Below are 7816 nucleotides of genomic sequence, written 5' to 3'. Positions count from 1 at the left end.
TTTGTGAGGTTGGTTCTCACTGAGGTCCTACCCCCACCACCAGTTTTTTTGAACGGTTGGCGGTTGGTCCTGGAACACGCCATGTTAGGACACGCTGGGGCCGCCGATTGAACGAGACGGACGCAGGGGTGCGGCGCTCGTCATCGATGGTGAGAAAAGTTATTCATAATATAGGTTTCTTGCGGTAACATTGATTATGAAACATCTTCGGGTGTGAATTAATACCGGGAAACGTTCAGCGATATTGTATTCGTAGAAATTTTTCAGATTAATGTGTTTCAATTAGCGGACTTGGGCGCGAGGTGATTGAGGGCATGAACCAACGGTTCTTGTTCTTAGGTCAATAGCATATAGGTTCATTAATGTTTCATTTGTTGCATACTTTAGTTCCTGATACAAGCAATATAAATTTTCCATGATTCAACGATTTATTTTACTCGTTTCTTTCTTGTCGAACTTGGCCACGTGTTGCCAGCATTCATAACGGTAGTCACTGGATTTGCCTTTCGTTTGGCATTGAAACAGAGGATGACACGCGTAAAGCTGAAATACTAAACACCTTTTTCCAAAGCTGTTTCACAGAGGAAGACCGTACTGCAGTTCCTTCTCTAAATCCTCGCACAAACGAAAAAATGGCTGACATCGAAATAAGTGTCCAAGGAATAGAAAAGCAACTGGAATCACTCAACAGAGGAAAGTCCACTGGACCTGACGGGATACCAATTCGATTCTACACAGAGTACGCGAAAGAACTTGCCCCCCTTCTAACAGCCGTGTACCGCAAGTCTCTAGAGGAACGGAGGGTTCCAAATGATTGGAAAAGAGCACAGGTAGTCCCAGTCTTCAAGAAGAGTCGTCGAGCAGATGCGCAAAACTATAGACCTATATCTCTGACGTCGATCTGTTGTAGAATTTTAGAACATGTTTTTTGCTCGAGTATCATGTCGTTTTTGGAAACCCAGAATCTACTATGTGGGAATCAACATGGATTCCGGAAACAGCGATCGTGTGAGACCCAACTCGCGTTATTTGTTCATGAGACCCAGAAAATATTAGATACAGGCTCCCAGGTAGATGCTATTTTTCTTGACTTCCGGAAGGCGTTCGATACAGTTCCGCACTGTCGCCTGATAAACGAAGTAAGAGCCTACGGAATATCAGACCAGCTGTGTGGCTGGATTGAAGATCTTTTAGCAAATAGAACACAGCATGTTGTTATCAATGGAGAGACGTCTACAGACGTTAAGGTAACCTCTGGCGTGCCACAGGGGAGTGTTATGGGACCATTGCTTTTCACAATATATATAAATGACCTAGTAGATAGTGTTGGAAGTTCCATGCGGCTTTTCGCGGATGATGCTGTAGTATACAGAGAAGTTGCAGCATTAGAAAATTGTAGCGAAATGCAGGAAGATCTGCAGCGGATAGGCACTTGGTGCAGGGAGTGGCAACTGTCCCTTAACATAGACAAATGTAATGTATTGCGAATACATAGAAAGAAGGATCCTTTATTGTATGATTATATGATAGTGGAACAAACACTGGTAGCAGTTACTTCTGTAAAATAGCTGGGAGTATGCGTGCGGAACGATTTGAAGTGGAATGATCATATAAAATTAATTGTTGGTAAGGCGGGTACCAGGTTGAGATTCATTGGGAGAGTGCTTAGAAAATGTAGTCCAGCAACAAAGGAGGTGGCTTACAAAACACTCGTTCGACCTATACTTGAGTATTGCTCATCAGTGTGGGATCCGTACCAGATCGGGTTGACGGAGGAGATAGAGAAGATCCAAAGAAGAGCGGCGCGTTTCGTCACAGGGTTATTTGGTAACCGTGATAGCGTTACGGAGATGTTTAATAAACTCAAGTGGCAGACTCTGCAAGAGAGGCGCTCTGCATCGCGGTGTAGCTTGCTCGCCAGGTTTCGAGAGGGTGCGTTTCTGGATGAGGTATCGAGTATATTGCTTTCCCCTACTTATACCTCCCGAGGAGATCACGAATGTAAAATTGGAGAGATTAGAGTGCGCACGGAGGCTTTCAGACAGTCGTTCTTCCCGCGAACCATACGCGACTGGAACAGGAAAGGGAGGTAATGACAGTGGCACGTAAAGTGCCCTCCGCCACACACCGTTGGGTGGCTTGCGGAGTATGAATGTAGATGTAGATGTAGATGTAGATGTAGATGTAGAATCATAGCATGAATAATGTGGAGTCATGAAGCCTGGGCTGGTTTGCTCACGTTGCATTGCGGTTGCATAATACGCGGTTTCAACATGAACTTATTCGCATGGTACTGCATTTGTAGTAACAGAAGCAATGTTTGAGAGAGTGAAAGGTAATATCCTTCCCTACTCCGCGCTTTAAATAGGTGTGACAATAACTGAATGATGTTAAGAGGCCACCATTCAGTAACATTCGTTTTCAACCATTTTAATCACTAATAGACGTAACTGGTGACTAACTGTTGTCTATGTTTCCGGTATGGCGAGATGCAAGAGACAGTGAGAGCTTCATGGAGGTTTTGTCACTGAGAGTGGTCGTTTTCTTAAATATAATAGATTTCATGTATGTTTTGTCACAGAGGGTAATAATTTTCTTAAATATTATCGAAATAAATCTGGATGATAATTGAAATTCTCTCTTAGCGTTATTTGGTATCCTTCATCCATACCACTGAGATAATGACTGTTGTTGTTGTTGTTGTGGTCTTCAGTCCTGAGACTGGTTTGATGCAGCTCTCCATGCTACTCTATCCTGTGCAAGCTTCTTCATCTCCCAGTACCTACTGCAACCTACATCCTTCTGAATCTGCTTAGTGTATTCATCTCTTGGTCTCCCTCTACGATTTTTACCCTCCACGCTGCCCTCCAATGCTAAATTTGTGATCCCTTGATGCCTCAAAACATGTCCTACCAACCGATCCCTTCTTCTAATCAAGTTGTGCCACAAACTTCTCTTCTCCCCAATCCTATTCAATACCTCCTCATTAGTTACGTGATCTACCCACCTTATCTTCAGCATTCTTCTGTAGCACCACATTTCGAAAGCTTCTATTCTCTTCTTGTCCAAACTGGTTATCGTCCATGTTTCACTTCCATACATGGCTACACTCCATACAAATACTTTCAGAAACGACTTCCTGACACTTAAATCTATACTCGATGTTAACAAATTTCTCTTCTTCAGAAACGATTTCCTTGCCATTGCCAGTCTACATTTTATATCCTCTCTACTTCGACCGTCATCAGTTATTTTACTCCCTAAATACCAAAACTCCTTTACTACTTTAAGTGTCTCATTTCCTAATCTAATTCCCTCAGCATCACCCGATTTAATTTGACTACATTCCATTATCCTCGTTTTGCTTTTGTTGATGTTCATCTTATATCCTCCTTTCAAGACACTGTCCATTCCGTTCAACTGCTCTTCCAAGTCCTTTGCTGTCTCTGACAGAATTACAATGTCATCGGCGAACCTCAAAGTTTTTACTTCTTCTCCATGAATTTTAATACCTACTCCGAATTTTTCTTTTGTTTCCTTTACTGCTTGCTCAATATACAGATTGAATAACATCGGGGAGAGGCTACAGCCCTGTCTCACTCCTTTCCCAACAACTGCTTCCCTTTCATGCCCCTCGACTCTTATAACTGCCATCTGGTTTCTGTACAAATTGTAAATAGCCTTTCGCTCCCTGTATTTTACCCCTGCCACCTTCAGAATTTGCAAGAGAGTATTCCAGTTAACGTTGTCAAAAGCTTGAGATAATGACTATATTCTATGAATTTTCAATCCAGGCATATCCATTGTATGCATAGGCATATCCATTGTATGCATTATGCACTTCATGCGACTAACTGAATTCATAGTATCAAAACAAGAAAGTCTTACAATCCCTAATGTGCACGTATTGTTCCATGGCCATTCACCGACGTTGCGTTATCCGTTACTTCATTTTTAAATTAGAATTCTATCTTTTCTAGCGGGTTTGATTAAACATATCTCAATTTATCGGGCCTAATTGAATGGATTAGACACATAGCTGTAGAAATGGGAACCAATGAGCACTGCGTCTGCTTATATTAATAGGAGATACTTCTTACATGAAAAATAATCAGCATAACAAACTAGGGGTAGACTTTCAATACTTCGAATCAATGTTAGACATTCCCTGATAAGGAACAAAATTGAAGGCCTTGTATGCGGTCAACAAAACTTGTGTTCCTTTAATTTACTCACCTACCCTTCCCTCCTCCCCTCCCCCATATATCCCCACCCCACCACTATTCTACCTTCTTCATCAGAGCCTTTCTTTTCTTTTCCATTTATGACAATGCGCTCGCAGAAAATGGAACTAGGATTCAGGTGTTTGATATTCCGGACTTAGGGTTTCCCTTGACTACTATTAAGTAATAATTTATCATGAACTGCGTAGACGGGTTTTTAGTTTTGCGTGTTACTTCAATGACGCGAATATATTAAAAATAGCAGTGGTATAAAGAAAAGATCATTCCAGTTTATCTTTTCCAGGCATCAGTATGCAGGGCAGTTAAATTTCATTCAGATACTCCAAAATGAGGTAAGAGCTTGATATGAAATGACTGAAAATCTCTTTTCTTTACTACTATTCCAGCCTTGGATCGGAGTGTTTATTTGTAATCAGATTATTAATTTCGGCCGATAATGACCAGTTTCAGACCTAAAAAGCAGAATCACGTAGAGGTAGCCTAGTTTACAAATCACTTCTAACTACACGAATGTAAAACGGAAAACAACCGTAAAACAACTGTATGCTGCTTTACATTCGTGTAGTTACATGTGTTCAGTAAAGTGGGCTACCTTTATGTGTTTATATTTTCGAGGTCTGAACGTGGTCATCAGCGACCGGAATTAATAACTTAACTACAAATAGACATTGTGATCCAAGACCGGGATTATAATAGAGCTAATATTTTCCTTCAACGTTGGGAACATTTTCGTGACCAAGTCACTGCTTGTGAAATACTTACCTTAAAAATTCCACTTTTTTTTGTTTCAAATGTTGATGCCACATGCATAACATTCAAAGCTCTTATCATATAAACTAGTCTAAATTTTGAAATAATTTAGTTAATAGCAAACAATGTTCTTAACAAGTCCACTGCATTACCAACAAAGCCCGTAACTTAACCACAGCCCAGAACAACTCTCTCTGCCACATTTGGGGCCAACGTTTTACCTAAGGCACAAATATATAAAAAAAAAATTCAAAGAAATTATTTTGATATTAAAATGTAAACAGTGATAATAATTTTTGGCACTCTCAACGGTCTCCAGACTTTCTATTGCAGAATGTAATTCGTATTATTAGTTATAATTATAATTTTAAACAATTCTATTTTAATGAACATAAGAATACCTTGATGGCTAGTCTTTTCGCAGTTACCGTAATAATTACGTCTTCTGAGAATATAAAAATTTCTAAAATAAACTACAGATAGGGCAGAGGAATTCTAATAACCGAAAATAATACGGATACAACAACGAGCTCCCCTGCAGAAATCAGGATACGCGCGGATTTAAAAAAAAAACGGTACCGGTAATTTCAGTTGAGAAAACGTGTAAAGACGAATACTGTTAAGATCGTCGTCACTATCAAACTCTATGGAATTAAATGAACAATTCCTTCGTTGTCTTCCGCAGACCTATTCTTCTACTTTGACTCTAATAACCAGAATATTGATGGTATGTAGCACTTATTCTTCTTTCGATCCTCCGTTTCTCTTCTGAACTTCAAATACCGTATTCATTCTTCTTTCGAAGGGCTTACAATCATATACTAATTTTCATACTTCTGCAGGCGCTGGCTGGACAAATTATCAGTCACTCTCTAGTCGCTCTAGTGCCACCGTGTCATGCGAACTCTAAGTCATGGAGGTGAAGTAGTGTGTGTGTGTGTGTGTGTGTGTGTGTGTGTGTGTGTGTGTGTGATTTGTTTCTATGGACTCAATACGGTAAGAGAAACGAACGTGGAGACCACAAAGAATTAGGATGGGAGGTATCATCATTTTAGATACCTATGACCATATCGTGAATGAAGCTGCTGTTACTTTCGCTGCGTCAACCCAGATTGTCTAACTTGTCTACATAGGAACAGTATAACACACGAAGCTATATGTTACTGTGTAGCGACAATGGTCGTCAAAAGTTCCTAACGAACAGAAACCGCAGACGACTGACACGAATTGATGATATCAATAGACTTCAAAAAGTCAGAGACGTTTTTGTTGCTGTCAATGAAACATTTCAAACGGAACTGCTGGTAATAACCTTTCGCCGTCGGGTACCTCGTTACAAGCTATTGCTCCTGGCAACATGTGTCAGTGAAAGAAACAACACAGAATGTGTTCGATAAGTGACAGGAGAGTATTCAGAATGCTCACGCTGTTGTAATTTTTTTATCTTTTCAAATTATCTTCGGCGCCCAGTGCACCGTCGGACCTACGCCGCTTTTAACACGCTGCAGGCTGTTCTCTGACAATCTGAGTTGTTTCTCGTACAAGCAGCTGAACTCACTCATTCAAGTTACCATAAACATCTTCTCGGTGATCAAGTGAAGCTCTTTCTTCTGTACCTTTATGAAGAATAAGGAAGAATAAGCAGTGGATATTCCCATCTTCCAAGATGACAACGGGCGTGCTCACGGGACTTCATGCACATATTCTTGGTTTGTCTCGTGTGCGTCAATTCTTCATTCATCACCCTCAGAAATATACTTCAAGAAGTTACAATGCTACAATATTTAACATCCACAAACTATTACATGGATTTATTACGATCTGCTTTATCTAATTTATACTGTCAAATTTTTCACAGATATGGTTATAATCCCGAGGCAACGGCCTTACCGCAGTGGATACACCAGTTCCCATCAGATCACCGAAGTTAAGCGCTGTCGGGCGTTGCCGGCACTTGGATGGGCGACCGTCTGGGCGTCATGCACTGTTCCCATTTTTCGGGGTGCACTCAGCCTCGTGATGCCAATTGAGGAGCTACTCGACCGAATAGTAGCGGCTCCGGTCAAAGAAAACCATCATAACGACGGGGAGAGCGGTTTTATGACCACACACGCCTCTCCTATCTGCATTCTCAGCTGAGGATTTCACGGTGGTCGGATGGTCCCGATGGGCCACTTGTGACCTGAGACAGAGTGCTATTTATAGTCCCCAAATCATTCTACGAGGGACGTTCTATAATCAATGCAACACAGCTCTTTTCTTCTTCGAAAGCCGGTTGGTTTAATTCGTGTTCCAATACACCATACTGTTTCCCATTCTTTTGGCTGCTAAACCTTATTTTCCAATATAATCTCTGTTCAATGGTACGGCCTTACGCTACCTTACTGGTAGGGCCTGGAACCAACGTCTTGCAACACGAGAAACCTCCACATCTTCCACATACGTTTTCCCTTGAAGTGCATCTTTCATTCAGCCAAAAAGGCATTGTTTATGGTCTGATGTTAGGTGGCGAGAGACCCAGTGGGCACCACCTCTGAATATCTCAACTGGTGACTGAGTCATCACTACCAACAGATTCGTCCAGTTGAGCAGCGAGGTTTATTTAATTTTATTTACACGTCTAGTTCCGTAGGACCAAATTGGGGAGCAAATCTCCAAGGTCATGCAACATGTCCGTACATGGAATTACAAGATAAAAGTAATAACAAACAAAATAAAATGTTTATGAACCCAAAAACGTCAAGTCATAAGTTTAGGTAAAATCAATCTGCAATATAAGATAAGAATAAGCTTAATTTTCCAAATAATTCCTCAACAGAATA

The 7816-nt window shown here is 40.9% G+C and overlaps 1 pseudogene; it reads left to right on the top strand.

Annotated features, from left to right (window-relative positions):
- Positions 1 to 6870: 6870 nt before the first annotated feature.
- LOC126212931 (5S ribosomal RNA) lies at positions 6871 to 6987 on the top strand (annotated as a pseudogene).
- Positions 6988 to 7816: the final 829 nt, after the last annotated feature.

The sequence above is a fragment of the Schistocerca nitens genome, chromosome 1 (genome assembly GCF_023898315.1).
Source record: "Schistocerca nitens isolate TAMUIC-IGC-003100 chromosome 1, iqSchNite1.1, whole genome shotgun sequence".
NCBI lineage: Eukaryota > Metazoa > Arthropoda > Insecta > Orthoptera > Acrididae > Schistocerca > Schistocerca nitens.
Note: the sequence above shows the minus strand (reverse complement) of the source record. Positions and strands in the feature narration are given on the sequence as shown.